The sequence below is a fragment of the Giraffa tippelskirchi genome, chromosome 12 (assembly GCF_054371585.1).
Source record: "Giraffa tippelskirchi isolate mGirTip1 chromosome 12, T2T-mGirTip1v1.2.pri, whole genome shotgun sequence".
Classification (NCBI taxonomy): domain Eukaryota; kingdom Metazoa; phylum Chordata; class Mammalia; order Artiodactyla; family Giraffidae; genus Giraffa; species Giraffa tippelskirchi.
The window spans coordinates 31,354,242-31,377,020 of NC_137286.1; the positions used below are offsets into that span (position 1 = coordinate 31,354,242).

The following is a 22,779-nucleotide window of genomic DNA, read 5'->3' on the forward strand; positions in this document are numbered from 1 at the left end:
TATTTTTCAAGGCACAGCTCAGTGGTGCTCACAGTGAGTATATTCACACTGTGATGCAGCCAATCTCCAAAACTCTTTTCATCTTGCAAAAATGAAACTGTATTTCATTAAACAACTCCCCATTCCCTCCTGCCCCCAGCCCCTGTCAATCACTTTCTGTGTCTATAAATTTGACTATTCTAAGTACTTTACATACGTGGAGTCATGCGGTGTTTGTGCTTTGTGACTGGCTTATTTCACTTACCAGTTTCCCTGGTGGCATGGTGGTAAAGAATCCACCTGCCAATGCAGGAGATGCAAGCTTTGATCTCTGAGTTGGGAAGACCCCCTGGAGTACAAAATGGCAACCCACTCCTGTATTCTTGCATGGGAAGTTCCATGGACATGGAAAATTCCATGGACATGGAAAATTCCATGGACAGAGGAGCTAGTGGGCTACAGTCCATGGGGTCCCAAAGAGTTGGACATGACTGAGCAGGCACGCACTCACCATTTCACTTAGCACTGACCAGCAGGATTAACACTAGCTGTTGTAGCAGACTAGCCTGAAACCTTCATTCCTCGACAATGAGATGCTTATTTTATTATTTATATAGAGACAAGTATGGGTCAGTGATCTTCCTACATCTCATGATTATACCCTTTAGAATTCATGGTCTTTAAGGCCACTGGTGAAGAAGGGGACAACAGGATGAAATGGTTGGATGGCATCACTGACTCAGTGGACATGAGTTTGGGTAAACTCCAGGAGTTGGTGATGGACAGGGAGGCCTGGCGTGCTGCAGTCCATGGGGTCACAAAGAGTTGGACACAACTGAGCGACTGAACTGAACTGAACTGAAGGTTACTGCAGGTTGGGAAGTGAAGAATGGAATAGCAGTTAGGCTCCTAACTGCCTTGGCTGGCCCTGAGGTGCCCCATGCCACTCTTTATTGGAAAGGCCTACTTACACAGAAATATAGGAAGGCCCATGGAATTTGGGGTGTGTGTGATGACTTTGTGATACAAGTTTAATGAACTTAATGCTTTATTAAACACAATAGTGACTAGTTGTTATGACTTTATTAAATTAACATTTGTTAAGTGGAGCGCAAGGTGTTGGATGGTGAGCCAAAGTTCAAAAAGAGACCACATGAGGAACTGAAATAGAGACGGTTATTACTTCTAGGTCCTGAAGGAGGTACTTGGCATACCTCTAGAGGCCACGCAGGGAGGTCAGTGGCAAAGTGCAGAGAGAAAAAGGCAGGACCTGCAGCTTATGCTTTCATTAGGGTCAGTGGGTGGAGTGCTTTTGGGTTTCCCAGCTAATGCTAGATGGGTCAGTTCAAACCAAAAGAGTTAGGTTTTGGTAAGCCCCATGGGGGATGAGGGGGATCTTACCTAAGGGGCATATAAGGCATGCAAGTGCTGGGAGGCATGAAAGTCTGTTGATAACAACACTGATCAGTGGTCAGTGGACAGTGTTGGGGGAGTCATATCAGGATCCTATGTTTGTGACACTGAGGGCTGCTATCTAGCGCATGAGCTCGTATTGGGGTGGGGTGGGGTGGGGGGACTAGTGTCAGTTTAAGGACTCTGAAGTTTACTAAACCAAACAAAGTAGATGCAGAGCCAGTGATACCATGGATTAGCTTAGCTAAACTATACATACTATCTATATTTGAAAAAATAGCAATAAATATATGTGCGTGATTTATTTAGCTTACAAAACTTGGTGGACATATAAATTCATAAATCTCTTGCAATAACTATGGTGTATCAGGATTTTACTGATAAGTTGGGTTCCTATTGTCTATCAATATCAAATAACACTAATTTTAACTAGAAGAGAATTGAAGTATGAAATTATGCCTTTTTAATTTCCAGATAAGACCAAGGCTAAGTTCAGATGAGTGTATTTATTGGTTTTGAAAATCTCTTTGAAAGAGAACTTTAATGGTAATATTTTTTTCCCGGAGTTGCTCCTGTGATGAACTTAATTTCAGTTATTTTGATGTGGGATTTTGGAATTATTCCTTACTATGCATTCTTCTTTGCCTGTGTTGTGCAATAAATTAAGCTTGCCACTTTGATTTGAAATTTTCTGGACTAATTGATCATGCCTTAAAGTTATTTTTAATTACAGAGATATTCATTAGCTCTTATACATAAAACTGACTTACATTCAGTTGAAAAACTCATGGCATATATACTTTATAGCTAATGGTCAATTGCCCATAATAACTATATGAAGACTGTGCCTACATTATACCAAAACATTTGATTAAAAAGTGCTAACCTTATGATACTGACTGTTTAGCATATAGACAAAGACAAAAGAAGAGCTGTTTGAATGATTCTAATTTATAAAAAATACTGAATTCCATCAAAACATATTATATATTGGAACACAATGACAGCACATAACACTATTGCTTTATGCTTTATTACAAAGGCTAATTTTAGCCCCTAACTTAGTTTGTGGTGGCCCTGTCTAACACATTTGAGAAAAATAGATATTAGTTTCCACCTTGCTGTGAACTCACTTGGGAAGCCTCAACTTCCTTTTTTCAAAAACAGAGCCAATATCCAGTTACTTTAAAAATATTTTTGTCAGTAACTGGAATCTATTTAAAATTACATTTCTACAGTAAGAAGCATGAAGATAATCCTGCAATATCAGGTTTTCTGATGCATTTTGAACATACTTAAAATTATATATAATCTTTAATTAATACTAGATCAAGTTTTTATAAAGTTATAATCCAGAGTTATGATTTGCAGATCACTTGATTTTTTTGTATTAAATTTGGAGAATGGATATCCATAATGGATGCGATGTACATAGGATTAGTTGCAGATGTCCACTGGGTAAAGATGTTTAGGAAATTCTCCAACATAAGGAAATATGGGGGTGCCAATTCCCTAGGAGAAACAGGAATAACAAAATCAGTTTTGACCAGATATATATGGATGAAGGAAAAGATTGAAATTTTTTGTGCTATTTTCAGGGATTCCAGTTACAATATGAAATCTTCGTAGCCCTAACAGATTATTTTCAAAATGCATTTCTTAGCTAAAACTACACATTTTGGTTTCTGTTAGATTAGTTTTGTCATTCCTGCAGCTGGGCTGGCTCATGCTCATTTAATCACATTTATCATTACAGAAACTAAAGTAAAATGACATGCCTAAGTTCACACAAGAGTCAGTGATAGGAAAAAAATTAGTAAAATGTTCAGTCCACTAGCTTCCTGGTTGATTCATAATCCACAGAAACATCATATGTTGTTTATATCAAGTTATTTGGAATTCTTCCATGGTGTTTCTCATTAGGAATATGTTTTCCCAACACACTTTTTTTTTTGCTAGAGAGGAAATATGAATTAATTGCTTGCCAGTTCTGGGCATAGTCCTACTTTCATCTATATTAAATACATCCTAAAAATCCTATAGGTTTGTTTTGGATTGTTATAGAAACATACTGGGAAGGAAAGGAAATGATTGCTAAGCTGGATTTCAGTAATGGAGTAATCAGAGGCTTTCATAGAGCTCATTTCATTCCTTATTTATGATTTATAGTTGTTTCTTTAATGGTCTTCAAGGTACATGAAAGATCATAAGCCAGAAAACTATGAAAACATACATAAATATTTATTCAAATGTGCTATTTTTCACCTGATAACAATGTCTTTTTTTAAACTTTTCTCTATTGGAGTGTATTTTTCAGAGCAGTTCACTCAAGGATTGTTTTTTTTTTTTTCCTTCTGATTTGTTTTGCTTTTATTCATTTTTGCAAATTACTGGAGAAGAGGCAAAAGTTTTATTCTTCCAGAAGAAATTGCACTCACTGCAACTTTAGCATGCCCTAAGTTGAAATGCATGAGGATGTGATAATGATGCTGTCACTACTGTTTCCCACAGAGCAGAGGTGAGAGGCAAAGCAAGTAAACAATCGGGTCACACATGGAGTCCTGCCTTCTACATAATCGGAAGCATAAAAGAGCCTTGCACAGATCTGGGATTTATAGTATCATTCTCAAAACTCTATATGTGTAACAGGATGTGTGTGTGTGCACTTTTTTTTATTCCTTAATAATCTCTCTAGAGATGTTCATTTATGTCTAACAGTGGATTGAGAAGTGAAAAATTCAAACAACTACAAACAAAAATTGTTTTGATTCCAGTGAACCGATTGTACTGGCTTTAATGTTGTCATTGTTTTAATGTTGCTAACTTGAGTCAGAATAAGAAAATATGTGGGCCTAATGATAAGCTAAAACATCCCTCTCTCAGTGGTATTAAATTTAGATCCTGTGAAAGTTATAGCATATTGGGAGCACAGTCATCCCAGACATCACTTAGGTGACTGTGTTAACAATTGCAGTAAAGTGCTTGGGTTCTAGAATCAGAATGCCTAGATACAAACTATGGCCCTGTCCCCTCTCTAGCTGTGTGACCCTAGGAACGTTACTTAACCTTTCTGGAACCCAATTTCTTTTTCCATAAAATGTGAGTATTGATAAAATCTACCCTAGTTTTGTTATTGGAATTAAATGTGCTAAACCATTCAGCTATAAAATGTGTAAAGGGATTAGTACATTCCAGACACTTGTGCTTATTCGCTCAGTTGTGTCCGACTCTTTGCGACCCTTTGAACTGTAGCCCACCAGGCTCCTCTGTCCATGGGATTTCCCAGGCAAGAATGCTGGAGTGGGTTGCCATTTCCTTCTCCTCCAGACACTGAGTACTCAGTAAAATTAGCTAATATCATTAAGCAAAGTGTCACTAAAGATTTTACAACTGACTGACATCTCATTAGAGAATCCTAGTTAGGGATTCAACAATTATGTCCAGAAGAACAGTAAGTCCATTAGCATTGAAGGTTTATGTTCATACATGCTTTTTGAAGATGCTAAACACAAAATAACCTCTTTAGTGATTGAAACAAAGATACCTGTTGACTCGTTAAAACAAAATAAAGTAATGCATGATATTACTTATAGAAGAAAATAAAATTGATAAATGTTAGAAATGTTGAACAATCTCTGATTTTCAGTGGAAGAAAAATATTACCTCATCCAAGGCCAAGGCATAGCTTGGCTCAAGACAAGACTCACTGCACAGAAAAGAGTGCTTATGAAATCTGTGACAGAAATCCCAAGTTATATCCATCACTCTATTTAATAGCAAGAATTCCAGAGGGAATGGAATTTTTTGTTTTGTTTCAAATGTTAACTATATAATGCTTGAATGCCCATTGCTTAACATTTGCTATCTGGCATTGTATGATATATCTAGTGTACACCAATTTTCATGGAAGCATGAAATAAGAGTAAATATTTTAACAGCAGAAGCAAAACCAAAAATAGTCCCACAGAGAGTTTGTACTCCCCAATATATGTGATTGTCAATAGCTATCATTCTTTCTTTTTTTGCAGTCTGGCCTGAGTCATTCAGTCAGACTTCTCCATGGCAATATTTAACACTAGAAAATGGCACAGAAGCATCCATTTCCTAAAATAAAGAGTAAACATTTTTGAGCATGCAAGAGCTCAGGTGGTATAATTACTGTGAGGCTTTCTTCAAGACACTACGGGATGCTGATGTTCGGGCGATCAAAAAGTGAATAATATATATAATTTATGAATAATATATATGTATGTAGTTGTTAAGCATACTCTGAAAATGAAAAGTAATGAGAAAAGTCTAGTCATTCCAGACAAAATATTTTATGAACCTCCAATAATTAAAACAGTGTGATGATGCTATGTGAATAGATGGTTAATTGAATAAATATCCAGAGATATACTCATATATGTATGTTATACATGTTAAAAGTGCCATTTCAAATTGATGGGGAAAAGACAGAAAGATAGATTATTCAGTGAATGATATTGTATCCCAGAGAAGGACAATGCCAAAGAATTTTCAAACTACTGTACAATTGTGCTCATTTCACATGCTAGGAAGGTAATGCTCAAGATCTTTCCAGCTAGGTTTCAGCAGTATGTGAACCAAAAGTTTCCAGATGTATAAGCTGCATTTTGAAGAGGCAGAGGAACTAGAGATCAAATTGCGAGTATCTGTTGGATCATGGAAAAGCAAGGGAGTTCCAAAAACGCATCTATTTCTGCTTCATTATGCGAAAACCTTGACTGTATGGATCATAACAAATTATGGAAAATTCTTCAAGAGATGGGTGTACCAGATCACCTCACTGCCTCCTGAGAAACCTGTATGTAAGTCAAAAGGCAACAGTTAGAACCAGACATGTAACAACTGACTGGTTCAAAATTGGGAAAGGAGTACAACAAGCTGTATATTGTCACCCTGCTTATTATCTAACTTATATGCAGAGTACCTCATGTGAAATGCTGGGCTGAATGAACCACAAACTGGAATCAAAATTGCTTGGAGAAATATCGACAACCTCAGATATGCAGACGATGCCACTCTAAGGCAGAAAGTGAAGAGAAACTAAAGAGCCAGCCTCTTAATAAGGGTGAAAGAGGAGAGTGAAAAAGTTGGCTTAGAACTCAGCATTCAAAAAATGAAGATCATGCATCCGGTCCCATTACTTCATGGAAAGTAGAAGGGGAAAAAGTGGAAGTAGTGACAGATTTTATTTTCTTGGGCTCCAAAATCACTGTAGACAGTGACTGCAGTCATGAAGTTAAAAGATGCTTATTCTGTGGAAGGAACCAAAGAGTGAAGTTGCTTAGTCATGTCCGACTCTTTGCAATCCCATGAACTGTAGCCTACCGCTGCTGCTGCTGCTAAGTTGCTTCAGTCGTGTCTGACTCTGTGCGACCGCATAGACGGCAGCCCACCAGGCTCCGCCGTCCCTGGGATTCTCCAGGCAAGAACACTGGAGTGGGTTGCCGTTTCCTTCTCCAGTGCTTGAAAGTGAAGTTGCTCAGTCGTGTCCGACTCTTAGCGACCCAATGGACTGCAGCCTACCAGGCTCTTCCGTCCATGGGATTTTCCAGGCAAGAGTACTGGAGTGGGTTGCCATTGCCTTCTCTGTAGCCTACTAGGCTCCTCCATCCATGGAATTTTCCATCAACAGTACTGGAGTGGGTTGCCATTTCCTTCTCCAGGGGATCTTCCTGACCCAGAGATCGAACCCAGGTCTTCTGCATTGCAGGCAGACACTTTACCGTTTGAGCTACCAGGAAAGCCCCCTTCCATGGAAGGAAAGTTATGACAAACCTACATTTCCTTCATTGGCAGGCAGGTTCTTTATCACTGAGCCACCTGGGAAACCCATGACAAACCTAGACAGTATATTAAAAAGCAGAGACATTACTTTTCCAACAAACGTCCGTATAGTCAAAGCTATGATTTTTCCAGTAGTTATGTACGGATGTGAGAACTGGACCACAAAGAAGCAAATTCCAGAAGATGGTGGAGGACAGAGTAACCTGGTGGGCTAGAGTCCATGGGGTTGCAAAGAGGCAGACATGACAATGCCTGAACAACAACTATGAGGCTGCCATTTCTTGCAGCAAAGTAAAATCTAAAGGGTAAAATTTGAAGGGACAAATAAAACCATAAACGTAAAAGACAACCCATTAGAAAAGAATTCTAAATAATCTTTTATCAAGGAAGAAATGTCTTAGTATGACCCAGAAAAATCATAATCATAAAAGAAATGATTAATACATTTGCCCCTGTAAAATTAAAAATGACTTAATTAAAGTAAATAAACAAAGACCAACTTGGGAAAAAAATTTGCAACTCATATCACAAAAAACCTAATTTTTCTATTGTATAAAGAATGCCTACAAATTATTATTAAAATGAAAATAGAAAAGTAGAAACTAGAGTGCATATACTCTATATGCACTCACAGAAAAGGTATCTAAATGGCCTGTAAATATGTGAATAGTTGTAGAAAGTTGTACATGATGAGAGAAAGGTGTATTGTAATTGCAGAGGAATACTATATTTAGACTGGTAAGCATTAAAAAGATTGAAAATGCACTATACTCGTAACTGTGTCAGGAAACAATATAAATATGTATGATTTATATGCTGGGCAATATAGTGTAGTCATATAGCAAAGATAAAAAATACCCATATCCCTTGACTTAAAAATTCTGTTCAAAATATTTCTTCTGCAAACTTCAACATGCATGACATATGTACAGTTTATTATTATAGCATCATTTATAATAGCAGAAGATTAAAAACATCAAAATGTTGATGGGGATCAATTGGTTGAGGGGACCAATTAAATACATAAGATAGAGGCACACAATGGAAGAGGGAAAGAGGGGTGAAAATTTTTATTTCATGTATTGATATGGAAAGATGTCCAAGATACAATGAGTGAAAAATGAAACAATCAGAAGAGTACATGCTATCATTTGAAGAAAAAAAATGTAAAACAACAACAAAATGCATATATGTCTATTTTACTTCTCCAGATGCACACTGAAAAACTAGGTAACAATTTACTTTACGGAGGAGAACTGTTGCTAGGGTTATAAGTAGGGAAGGAAATTCATTTTAAACCGTTTTTGCACATTCTTGAATGTTTTAGGATTAGTATTTATTTCCTTTAGAATGAATTAAATTTAAATTAAAGAAAAATTTGAATTATTTATTTGTACTCTCAATGAAAATGGTTCTCTGGAATGGTTCGAATGGAACAGGTTGGGAGGATAATGCTGGGGCAGTGAGACATTGGAGAAAAAACTGTAAAATATAAATGTAGAAACATATATGTTTTTAATAGGTTTGTGCATGAGGTTCTAGATGACTGCAATAGGATTAGGAGGATTTTTTTTTCTAAGAAAGGTAATAGATAAGAATTGACAATAAGATAAATATAGATAATAGTTATAAAGATAGATAATATTACAACATGTTTTCATGTTGTTGGGAGATGAAACACTAGATTTTTTTTTTCCTGACAGGAATTAGATAAAAGTACTTGCTATTGGGCTTCCCTGGTGGCTCAGTGGTAAAGAATCCACCTGCCAATGTAGGATGGAACATGAGTTCCATCCCTGATCTGGGGAGATCCCACAAGTCGCAGAACAACTAAGCCCATGCACCACAACTATTGAGCCTGTGCTCCAGAGCCCAGGAGCCACAGCTACTGAAGTACACACACCCTGGGGCCCATGCACCACAACTAGAGAGTAGCCCCTACGCTTCACAACTAGAGAAAAGCCCACACAGCAGTGAAGACCCAGGACAGCCAAAAATAAACAAATACGATTAAAGAAAATTTGTTAAAAAAAAAAGTACTTGCTTTCTATTAAGACCACTCCTCCTTGGTGGCAATCATAATATTGCATGTGTATCTATTTCTATGATGAAAGGGGGTGAGGAGGATAATTAAATAGTTCAGACAAAATGGCATGGTCACGGGAAAAGAAAATCCTGGTTGGGTCAGGAGTATGATATACTCTGTCCACCCTGTTATTCCAGTTTGAATTTTACCAATATTCATAATATGTGCTGGTTGGGATTGTGAGCAGATGAGAAAGTGACAAAAGACATTCCGTAGGTCTAGTCCTATAAAACAAGTAGAACATCATTACCTTGTGAAAAAGAGAGGTGAGAAGTTATGAAATGTTTCTATTAAGGATCTATAATTATGTAGAGATTTATTTTGCTTTTCATTCCCATATGCATTCTACTTTTATAATTTGTCTGTAACTTTGGAGAAACTTTATTTTGTTTTTTGAATATGGTTCTTGCCATCCAATTCACACCCAGCCATTCATATCTATTCATATCCATTCATATCCATGGCCATTCATATCCACATGTCTTCTCTACTCCTGTGCCTTTTTGATCTACTATTCCGTGGCTTTCTATTTCCACTTTGTGAAAATAATTCCAAGGTTTCACCAATGGTATCTCCACCTTATTCCACTTCAGCTTCATTTTTGATCCCCTCAACTGACAACACAGACAATTGAGAGGAGTTACTGCATATTGGTTTTCCCTCATAGCTCAGTTCGTAAAGAATCTGCCTGCTATGCAGGAGACCCTGGTTCGATTCCTGGGTTGGAAAGATCCCCTAGAGAAGGAAATAGCAACCCTCTCCAGTACTCTTGCCCGGAGAACCCCATGGACAGAGGAGCCTGACAGGCTATATAGTCCAAGGGGCACACGAGTTGGACGTGACTTAGCAACTAAACTACCACCACCACTGCATATTGGTTTTGGTAGATAAATGAGTAGAAATTCTAGCACCTAGGACAGTGCCTGTTAATTGAGCATAGATTTAATACATGTTTTTAAAATATTGTTGTTCAATCACCAAGTCTTGTCCAACTCTTTGCTATACCATGTACTGCATCATGCCAAGCTTCCCTGTCCTTCACCATCTCCTGGAGTTTGCCCAAGTTCATGTCCATTGAATTGGTGAAGCTATCCAACTATCTCACCCTCTGCCAACCTCTTCTCCTTCTGCCCTCAATCTTTCACAGCATCAGGGTCTTTTCTAATGAGTCAGCTGTTCGCATCAGGTGGCCAAAGTATTGAAGCTTCAACTTCAGCATCAGTCCTTTCAAAGAGTATTCAGGGTTGATTTCCTTTAAAATTAACTGGTTTGATATCCTTGCTGTACAAGGGACTCTCAAGAGTCTTCTCCAGTGCACAGTTGGAAAGCATCAGTTCTTCAGCACTCTGCTTTCTTTATTGTACAGCTCTCACATCCATACATGACTTCTGGAAAGACCATAACCTTGACTACAAAGACTTTTGTTTACAAAGTGATGTCTTTGCTTTTTAACACAGTGTCTAGGTTTGTCACAACTTTCCTGCCAAGAAGCAATCATCTTCTAATTTCATGGCTGCAGTCACCATCCACAGTGACTTAAAATAATGAGTAACAAAATTTCAAGAGAAGTAGATATTTGTTTAATTTAAGGCAACTTTATTAGCAGAGTTGTCCAACACAGAATTAGGCTTTTCTTTCAAAATACAAAAGGTTTTCATTCTGGAAAACTAACTCTCAACTTATTATAGTAAGAATTCTTCATTAGATAGGCAGTTGGTCTGATGTGATGATGCCTAAAATCCTTTCCATATCTTAACAATGTGTAATCTTTTGGATTCATTCCCTATTTATTAAAGTTTTGATCTTATGTCTGCATTGCTTGTGAAGAAGTTGACTTGCTTATAGTAAAGTGATATACCACTTTTTATGCAAGATATTAGTGGTATATCAAAATAATCTTATCTTAAAAAAGTCAATCTTCTTGGATATTCAACCAGCTTTTGCTGGTAGGGGTTTACTGAAATGAGCTGAAACAGAGAGTGTGACTGAACAGGCTTCCAGCACAGCAAGGGAAACCAAGATGAGAGACGACTTGCCCAGTGGTTCAAAAGAAGGGAGAGCTACTGGCTCCAGACCTGCTCCAGAGAGAAACTCAAAGGAATTCAGCACTGGCAGAACAAAGAACCCCAGGAGGGAGGCTTTGCTCCAAAACAGAGGTTTTTGCTTCAGGAGAAGACTGTTCCAAGAAAATGAAACTGACTGTTTCAAACCAAAAAAAAAAAAAAAAGAATCTGATCTCATGGCTCTCAGCAAAACAGTGAGTTGAAAAGAAATATTAACTAGAAACCAACTGAGAGAAGTGGATCAAAGTAAACCTACTGCATGTTGAGGAAAAGAAATGACTGTTTCTTATACTTACCTTTTTCTTGCTTTTCCTTTGTTTTATATTTTGTATTTTTCTATTATTTATGGTTGATAAATGTGGTTTGAAACTATAAGCCCTTTTTTGTTTGTTTTCTCTGTATCATTCATATTTAATTCTAGGAACATTTATGGAATGTATATCATGGAGCAGGCATTACATAAGGTGCTGCAGTTTAAAAATGAATAGGACATGGCCCCTCCCATGTGGGAACCTAGTGAATGGAAACATAACTCATGGTAATAGTAGGGAGTAGTTAAAAAGCATAGGTTTTGGAATAAGATTGGGATTTAAATTCTGATTCTTTTTTTTTATCTATAAAAACCAATATAAGTAAATTCCAATCTTCAGTTGCCTTATCTGTAAAATCTGAAGATATCTCACAAGATGTTGTGAATATTAAATGAGATTATGTATGTTATGGAATGAATTGGGTACCCCCAATATTTATATGTTGAAGCTCTAATACCCAATGTGACTGCATTTGAAGATGAAGCCTTTGAGGGAGTAAGGATGAAGCCCTAATCTGATATAACTGGTGCCCTTATATAAAGAGGAAGACATCAGAGCTCTTCCTTATGCACACAGAGGAAAGGGCAACATGAGAGTATGTGAGAAGACAGTCATTGACAAGCCAGGAAGAGAGGTCTTGCCAGTAACTCATCCTGCTGGCACTTTCATACTGAACTTCTGGTCTCCAGAACTGTACAGAAATAAATGTTATTAAAGCCAACGAATCTGTGATATTTTGTTATGACAGCCAAAGTTGACTAATACAATGTATGTGTATATGTAGATAGCGAAGGAAATAGCAACCCACTCCACTGTTCTTGCCTGGGAAATCCCATGGACAGAGAAGCCTGGCGGGCTACAGTCCATAGAGTTGCAAAGAGTTGGACACAACTGAAGCAACTTAGCACACATACTTGTAAAGCCAAAAAAAAAAAAAAAAACCCACAAAAAACAAATAGAAAAACAATGCCCAGTACATAATACCTCCTTAACAAGTGGTTAACTACTATGACTACTTGCACTGTTACTACTACTATAGCAACTCAATGAATATAAAAAAAAGACCATGGCATCATCTGCATATGTTATAATTATATATCATCTGCAATAGAATTGGAGAATATACTGGAAAGAATTTTTTGACCCACATCTAGGAAAATTAAGGTTTCCTAAATGTGGAGGAAGGCAAAGGTATTTCTAGCAAAAAAAAAAAAAAAATGAGGAAACATATTTGGAAGATTTTATTTACTACGCTGAACACTAGAAGACATAGTTGGGAAGACCAGATATCAGTTGTAAATGATGTTGGGCCAGAGGGATATCTGGTTTCCTTCTAGCTGCATTCTCTGATCTTTTCTCTCTTGCTCTCTACCTCATGACTTGAGTTGTATGGACTATAACTAGACATTCTTATGCCTTCTGGCTTTGAGTCCAGTCAATGAAAAACCCCAAGAATGTAGCAGAGGGAATGGAGAGAGAGAGATCAAGATATTTATTCCTCTGGTTCCCTCTCTAGGAATTAGTCTTGGACTGACTATTCCCATTGTTTAGTGATCTTTACTATACATAATTTGATCTGTTCTGCCTTTGAGTTGCTTTCTTTCCGGGTTTTAGTAACCTCCTTCTGTTAACTTTATTGCTCTGGGCCTAAGGGTGGCCATAAATCTTCCCTTGAGAGTCCTAGGTTCCTTCATTGTCCCATCATAGTTCCCCACACTCTGTCTAAACCTTTTTTAGACAGAGTTTAGAGTTTAGTAACTCATTTTTTTGTAAGTAAACTCTCCTAGAGTTTTCCTGATTCTAGTACACTTTGTGCTTCCTGTTAGAAATTTACTGATGAGTATTGACTGCTGTATTAAGACTTTACTCATTCATTTATTTTATCATAAACATCTGTTGAGGGCTTGTAAAGTAGTTCTAAACACTCCCTCTGGTCTCACAGAATTTAAAGTCTTGTATGGCTCCCTGGGTAGCTCAGTGGTAAAGAACCCTCCTGCCAACACAGGAGAGGCAGGAGACATGGGTCTGATCTCTGTGTCAGGAAGACCCCCTGGAGGAGGAAATGGCAACCTGCTCCAGTATTCTTGCCTAGGAAAGGCATGGACAGAGGATCCTGGTAGGATACAGTCCATGGGGTTGTAAAGAGTCAGACATGACTGAGTGACTGAGAAAAAATACATGAGACACATACAAGTAAATAGTGATGAGAACATAGTAAAATAGATATTAAAGGAAGTAAAGATGCACAGGACTATGTAGCAATGACACTTGACCTGCACATGATTCACAGGTATGCAATGTGGAGTTGTCACAAGGCAAAAGAAAGCACTGAGGACATGGAGAGGAGGATATAGAAACTTGGTACATAAATAGATGGTGCTACATTTTGGCAATGACAGGGAGTATACATTTTGTCTAAAGAATTAGCCACAGAAGCCCTGTGGTGAGAGTGGTCCATTGCTTTAGCCTGGATTGATATCTGGATATCGTCATTGTCTTAGGAAGGTTTGGGGTTAATCTGACTTCACTGGATGAAGTCAGTTTTGGTCCTCAATTGTTGCAGGGTGTCTGGGCAACAGTGAAAGTTGCAGGGTGAAACTGGAAATTATCTTGCTCTCAAATTTGTCTTCTGCACTTCAGAAATGACAATATTTTGATTTCTTCTCTACTGCTGTTTCTCATATTTTTTCACTTTAATATTTCTAAAATGAATGATATTGTCTACATTAGTTAGGGTTTGCCAGAGCAACAGAACCAGTAGGATGTAGGTATAGGTTCTTATTTTAAGAAAGTGGCTCACATGATTGAGTGGGTGGGTGGGAGGGATATTTGGCAAATCTAAAATCTGTCGAGTAGATTGGCAGGCTGGAGTAACAGGGAAGAATTAATGATGTAGTCTCGAGTCTGAAGGGAGACTGGAAATTGATCTTGAGTCTGAAGGGTGACACGAGGTCCTTCTTATGGCCTTTGCCTGATTGGATGAGGCTCACCCACATTAAGTAGGGTAATCTGCTTTACACAAAGTCCCTGGATTTAAGCATTAATTACATCTGAAAATACCTTCACAGCAGCACCTAGTATTTGACCAAATGACTGGGCATCATAGCTTAAACAAATTGACAAAATTAATCATTGCAATAAATGTACATGACCTCCATATTTTCTCCACCTGCTTCCTCACTCAACCTTTAGCAATCTACATTCCAATCCCATCTCTAACCTGAAACACGGCTTCCTCAAAGGGCATAAGGTATTAGTAATTACTATTACTAATTCCTTATTAGTAATTCCCGTGGCTTTTAAACTCCCTATACCTTTTGGTATGCTTGACTACTTCTACCCTCAAGGAATCATTCCTTTCCTTTTGATTTCTACACAATATCAAACCTTCTTTCTTCCTGCCTGAAACAACTAGCGGTGAGCATCCTCCAAGGCTTAGTTATTAGTTCTGGGTTCTCCCCTTCTAATTCTCAGTCTTGGAGAACATACCTGTTACATTGATTTTATCTGTCAGGTTGCTGTCTATGACTTCCGGATTTTCTTATGTTTTGACCCCTTATCTAGGAGGTGTCTTGTTACTATTGTACTTCTTCATCCAATTCCTAAAAAGTCGTTAGTTTTCCCCCATGGCTTCTGGCTGTCGATCTTGTAATCTGCTCTTAGACTATTCCAGATTGAACAATTTTGATTATATAGCTCTTCTGGTCCAAGATCACAAGCACTTTGAGTATAAGCTACTTTACCTATTTCCCAGAATCTTTCATAATATTGTCAACTGTCTGATCTTTTATCCTTTTACTGTACCACAGTCTCTGATTAGGCAAATGTCTTCACTGTCATAGTTCATTTTATCCAATCCAAATTAGGTAATTTTTTGTGTGTGCTGGGTGCTGGGATTATACAAATGAAAAATACAAGACAATATACCCTGCTCTTCCTATATTGACAATAGCAGATCTGTACCAGACATGCAGGAAGTAGATGGAGAATTTACCTAAACACAACTCATGCTCATACAATTCAGCCTATGACCAAGTATTTTAGTACTCATATAAACCAATTTTAGTGGGCAAGTGACTATCTGATGGGGCAGTAGGGTATAATATTAAGGTCAATAGATGCCAGGAATCAATGTGTGACCACAGATATAAAGCTTGGCTTCTCTCTTTCTCACACAAAATCTCAGTTTTTACTAGCCCAATGTTGTTTTAATAGGTTAAAGAGAGTCAGCTTTGCAACAGCTCTAGAGGGATTAGGTTGAACTGCAGGGGTGAGAGTTTATGAATGGCTATTCAACACTGTGTAGCTCCATACACAAAATGACACTCCAGTCAGAGAAAGCCTTGCTCTTTCTCATGTGTCTTCAGTAAGGATTCCGTCACTCACAGTCCTTTACTTCTCCAAGCAAATATTTAATCTTTTTTTCTTTTTGGTTGTGCTGGGTCTTTGTTGCTGTGCAAAGGCTTTCTCTAGTTGCAGCGAGTGGGGGACTACTCTTTGTTGGGATGCACAGACTTCTCATTTCAGTGGCTTCTCTTGTTGGGGAACAGAGGCTCCAGGTGCACCGACTTCAGTAGTTGCAGCATGCAGGCTCAGTAGTTGTGGTCTGTGGGCCCTAGAGCATGAGGGCTTCAGTAGTTGTGGCTGCGTTAGAGCCCAGGTTCAGTAGTTGTGATGTGTGGGCTTAGCTGCTCTGCAGCGTGTGGAATCTTCCTTGACAAGGGATGAAACCCATGACCTCTGCACTGGAAGGTGGATTTTTATCCACAGTGCCACCAGCAAAATCCCCAAGCGCTTAAATTGAACCTCTCCTTTAAGGTCCAGCCTGAGAATTATTTCTTCCACTAAACATTCTGTTTGTTGTTTTCCTGATTACTCTGCTGTCAGTGATCTTCTCATAACCATATATTTGATTTCGTAGATGATTACGAGACTAGCACTATGCCTGCAACATATTAGGTGTACAAAAAGTATTTGTTCTGTTTCTCTCCACTCCTTAGAAAAAAAGATTCTTATGTAATTATTTGCAATAATTTTCTTCTTATGTAATTATTTGCAGTAATTTCATTGTGTTAATCTTGTTCTTTTCTAGCAATGTAGTAAGTACTCTTTAGGGTGGAGATTATGTCTTGTACTTACTCTTATCCTCTGACATTAATAGCATAGTGGTTAGAGGGTAGAAGGTGCTAAACAAATACTTTTTCACTGATGAGTATTTGTTTTTAAGGAATGGAGAGAAACAAAGAACAAATACTTACTGTACACCTAGTATGTTGCAGGCATAGTGCTAGCAATCTGTGTGTGTGTGTGTGTGTGTGTGTGTGTGTGTATAATTTAATCTTAGTGAAAGAGTGAGAGAAATATTCTTATTTCTCAGTTTTCAGATGAGGAAGCAAAGACTTCTAGAAATTAAATAATTTGGCCAGAATTGCAATAATTTGTTCTGATATAAACTTTGAACCGATATCTGTCTGAATTCAAAGCCCATGTATTGCCAAATCCACCATACTACTACCTTACTACACCTGCTTCCTAGAGTGGATGCTTTGAGGCGCTAGCTAGATTCTCCCTCCAAGAATGAGGCACTTATTCTCCCAGGGGCTGAGACTACTGGTGGTTGAGAGCATTAGCTGTGTCCCTCTCTGGAACTTGCCCTCAGCTAAAGAGAGCAGCCTTACCTGAGAGGATGCACCCTTTCTAGGGGCAGTCCCTATGCAGTGACTGGTCCATGTTGGGACTACTCTGAGTGGTATCCTAATGCCATAGCTCTCAACAGGATTGGCTAAACCTGGGGCTACACTGCAGTGTAACCTTTCTTTCTGCCCAATCCTGCTTTCTTCACTATGCTACCCACTATGTTTGTCTCAGAAGTTCCTCTCAGTAAACTTTTTCTATGTGCATCTCTGCTTCCCAAGAACTGATCTGCAACTTAGGTTGTGTCTCAAGCTAGTTATTAGGAGAGCATGCCCTGTTCTTATCTGTTACTCATGGAGCAAAAGAAAAATTCTTTCCAAAGGCTTTCAATAAATACCATGAGTGCTAAAGTTAGCTCTAAGGTGTTACCACTACTGTATTTTCCTTCCTCGTTGCTTCCAATTCAAAGCAAAAATGTTCTTACCATGAACAGGACAGCATAGATTTTGCTGTCCTCTTCCCATAAAGTAACTCCCTTCAATGCATGCAAATCATATATCTATTATTGTTGATAATATTTGTGAGCAATTTTCCCAGAAGACTGACATTTCATTGTAGTCCAAATCATTTGAAGTTATCCAGAACACAATAAAGAATCCGCCTGCACTGCAGGAGACACAGGAGAAACAGGTTTGATCCCTGGGTCAGGAAGATTTCCCTCAAGAAGGAAATGGCAACTCACTATAGTATTCTTGCCTGGAAAATTCCATGGACAGAGGAGCCTGGAGGCCTACAGTCCATGGGGTCATAAAGAGTTAGACACAGGTGAGCATCTGAGCACACTTGCACATCCAGAACACAGGAGGGGAATTATCTGGACTCACCGCAGTTATAAGATATACTTACCCTGGTTCTTTTCCAATCCTGATGACTTTGATTAAAACCAGATTCCACATTCTCGAGTTTTTATTTTGGCATATGACTAGACATTAAACTAGACATTAAACTGGCACATCACTAGACATTAAAATTTGCTTTTCACAGGCAAATTAAAAAAAAAATCTATAAGTCATTGCTTGTGACTCTTACAACTCTTTGATTTCAGCTCTTTCATGCTTTTGTTGTATCTGCATAGGAGAGCACTCTCACTACACCTGAATGCTACCATGCATGTGCAGCTACTATTCAGACTGCGGCTGGAATATTACTAAAACCAGAAAAGTCATTTTTTGGTTTCCAGTTTCTATGTAAGGCACAGTCTACTGACAGAAGTTAGCTTATGCCCATTAAGGCACAGAAATTTAAACATAAGGGCAAAGCAGAAATGTGTACTACAATATTACTTTCTGAATGCCTCAGGGAGCAATGTACTCTTTGCCCAGACAAGCTCTATCTTGGGTAAATGTAGGACAAGAAAAAAGACTGATGTAATTGGCAAGTCAGAAACAACCTTCCACCTGTAGGAACTCAAATCCTAGATAAATAACTAGAATTTCATGAAAATGAATAGAGAAGAAGGTAGACTAGTCAATGCAAGTATGTCTGTAGTTATTGATTCTGCTTACTTTCCATTTAGTTCAATGCGGCTGAATAAACCAATGAAAAATTTATCTCCAATTCCCCTTTTCTGTTTGGATAGGAGTGTCTGATATTTCCTCACTGGCAGTCTGATTATGGGCTTCCCATGTGGTGCTAGTGGTAAAGATCCTCCTGCCAAGGCAGGAGATATAAGAGACCAGGGTTCAATCCTTGGGTTGAGAAGATCCCCTGCAGAAGGAAATGGTTACCCATTCCAGTATTCTTGCCTGGAGAATCCCATGGACAGAGAAGCCTGGCAGGCTACAGTCCATAGGGTCACAGAGTTGGACATGACTGAAGCAACTTAGCATGCACACATAAGCTGATTATACCAGGGCTTTAGATTTCATTTTGCTGAGTCTTTGGGTTTTGTATTCTATCTTTCCTCACACTATTTCCCTTCTTCCAGCCATCCTACAGGAAGAGACCACAGCTGTGCTGCTATTCTTGATACTATATCACTGGCCCATCACAGCCAAGCTGTAATATACAGAGGTCCCATCCCATGTAGCCATAATTGGTAATTAGATTCAGTATCAGTGAGGGGAAAATAATAGAGGGGCTCATCATGCATGATTTTTCCCAAACAACATAGAACAAAGGGTACCTATCTGGGTTGGATATTACTAGTAGAGCTCAAAGCTCTAAAACTTTCAGCACCTTGTTCAGAGGCAAGAAAGGAAGCAACACAAGCCCTGGGAAACAGACAGGGGTGACAAGCATTAATAGTACTATTATCTCAAGATAATGTTAAGCTGATAAAATATTTGGCCATGGCCTATGCTTTTATTTCCCATGGAAATACGGGTTTCAATACCACAATCTATCACAGAATCTCAAGGGGACTGCACATTTTATAATGTATTAAATTCATGTAAACTGCCACTATGAAGACAGGAAATCTAATTTAGAGAAAAATATTCCAGCATAATAAGGAGGCTAAATGGAGGTGGCCACATTAGGGACACACTGGCATTCTGGCTGACTATTTTCTTAATCAAAGAACATGTCAGTGGGAAGGCCACCAAAAATGATATGGGATTCAGAGCTGTCAGTTATTAGATGCACACAACAGGTAAATTAATATTTGGTGATAGGCTCCTGGTGCTTGAGGCTTGACAGCTTATGCAGTGCTATTTTGGCACTACAAATACAGGGAGATCAGATTCTTTGTCATAGTCAACCAAATATCACTATTCCCAAGCTGTCATCAGGCTGTTTAGGAATCTGCATTAACTCTTTCAGGCCACCAAAAGCCTCTTTAGGAATTATTTTTTTCCCAGAAATTTACCACTTACTGGGAGAATTTGTTGGAACAGCTACTGGCCTGTAGTTTCTGCATTATTATACAATCAGGACTCTAATGTTGAAGGGACCATGCGGACTGCCTTGTGTCACACTCCTACTCCCCTCCATCTGCCTACAGAGTAAGAGGTTGCCTCTGATCACACACGGTGGCAGAACAGGAAGGAAAGCTCACTTCTATTCCATCAAATACAATTTACTGAAAAAAAGGATAATTTGTGACATATACCGAGAGGTACTTTCTACTTTGTACATAGTCAGATTGACAGGGAACGTTTTACAAGCGAAGCAACAAAGACCCAGCAGCAAAGCAACTTGTCTAATGTTCAGCCAAGGTGGGAACTGCTATCCAATTCCACTGATTCCAAGCTCCGTGTTTTGCTCACTACGTTGTATATTGCTTGTATTAAAACCAAGATTGCTTGGTAATAAAAGTTTCCTTTGGATTAATGCATTTCCCTTATTAATCTGCTCTTTTCCAAATTAAAAAAATATGAATATGTCTACATTTTTTTTCATACAAATCTTAGTGCAATTTAACTCATGTTTAAACATTGGTTTAATCAAGTCCTTTTCCTCTTCCTCTTCCTACCTGCCTTCATTTCTCCTCCTTCCCCTCCTCTATCTCCCCTTTCTTCTTTTTTGTACTTCTTTTTTAGGAATAATAATTCCTAAAGATTAACTTGTCCTTTTCATGTTTATTTCTTGCACCATTCCTACTAAAAATGTCTACATAGTCTCTGTTCTTTACTGGCACCTCATTTAATGTTTATTAACTTCTAAAGGTTATTGAGTCTTACAGACTGTTCTTTATATAATCATTGTTCAAGTCAAATACAAAACTGACTTGTGGTTCTTAGTTTTGCAATCCCTCAGAAAAAGTGAAAATTTAAAAAAATCACCATTTTATTTTTAATATCAATGAGTGGCATCTCTTACCATAACTGTCAGAAGCCCTGCAGTATACCCTACCAGGTTACACCAAGCTGTAGTTCACTGAACTCTATCAGTCATCAGTTATGAAGGGACAGTTTCCCCACAAAGGCCTGTTTAGAAAATGAACCTTTTCCTATTTAGAAGCTCTAGCTTAGACTACATTACCATCAAGGCCACCAATGATAAGATTTAATGGACACTTTCAAAAATTTGCTTAGATAAAAGCTCCTGTAATTGTTTTCAGACAATTCAAGTGACTCAATCCTGATGGCATTTTTTTTTTTTTTTAAGTTTGAACCTCTGAAACAGTGAGAAAGTATTCCATGGAAAAGGTTCTGTGTCATGATCTTATTTTGAACAGGACTGGAGATCTTTGAAAGGGTTCAGCATTGTGGGAGCTTTACTGGTAAGACAGAGAAAGAATGTTCTGATCTCTTCCAAATTAAAATTTCAGGTGTGTTACCACCCATTCCCTCTACCTCTTCTCCAAGTTCTAGAAGATTAACCAAAGCTCAGGCAGGTAGCTATAACACTGATGGAGTTTCCAGGGTTGTTGCTATTCCTAGGGTCCCTGAGGAAGCATCTAACTGTAGCAGCAACGAAAGTATCCTAAGACACACTGGTGTTTGTTTAAGTCTCAGCAGGTGGAACAGTGGGGGCTACCATAAGAAGAAGGTTAAAGAATATTCTTGGGCTTGATAAGTTTGAATAAACATTAGGTAATGTCTTTGTGGTTCAGGAACAAATATCAGATTGGAAAACAGTCTGTGCCAGAGTCTAACCACTGAAATGACCAAACTGAATCCATTATGGTGGGGTTGCATTTATACTGTGTACTTACTGTATATGTTCAGCTAAAGACAACATGCACACACATAGTACAACTTTATAACTACCTACATTTCACCTGGCATTCTTCTTCATGTAGAAATACCTTCATGTGAATGTTTCATGAGCCTGTAGTCCCCATAGACCTCTCCAAAGGCAAGCATCTCACTTTTATAAGCATGCTTCTTATGATTAAAGATACATATTCCTATTCAATATGGTCCTTAAAAATGCATGTAAATTATTTCATATGATGCCCATCCAAAGAAGTACAGACTTACTGTTAAAATTGAAAGGAAATGGTTGTGTTGGAATTACTAAGAGAGGGAATGATACTAACATTCTGTGGGTGACTGAAAAGATTTTGAAAGGTAATTTTGATTTTGGAACCTGAATTCCATTCAAACTATTAGTCCATTCTGATGATGTTCCACTCCACATGCTTAATTATGACATTCAGAAACTGGTTTTTAGAGTAGTCACAAGTCAATGCCATCGAAAAAATAGCTCATAGGTCACATTAGACATAGCCCATCTTTATATTTACATACAACCAAAGCAAAATAGTAAAAAAGAAATCCAAGATGTGAGTACCATTTTATTATTTGTACTTCTTCTAGACTGATATCCACAGAGCTCATTTGTTTGATATCATTAATAACAAGGTCTCTCTCTCAAACACATACACACTGACACACATAAGTGTACATATTGTGTCTTAATAGTTCTGTCCCAAATGAACTTAGAAAATACATCAAAAAGTAAGTAATTCAAAAGATGAGCATATACTGAAAAGTATTATTATTGGAAAAGTCATGATTCCTGTAAGGAGAAT

General features: G+C 38.1%; 1 long non-coding RNA gene across 1 annotated transcript in view; it reads left to right on the forward strand.

The window, feature by feature from the left end:
* The window catches only part of LOC145530587 (uncharacterized), a 135,087-nt gene that overhangs the window by 89,843 nt on the left and 22,465 nt on the right, over nt 1-22,779 (forward strand). The gene's annotated exons all lie outside the window — the stretch shown is intronic.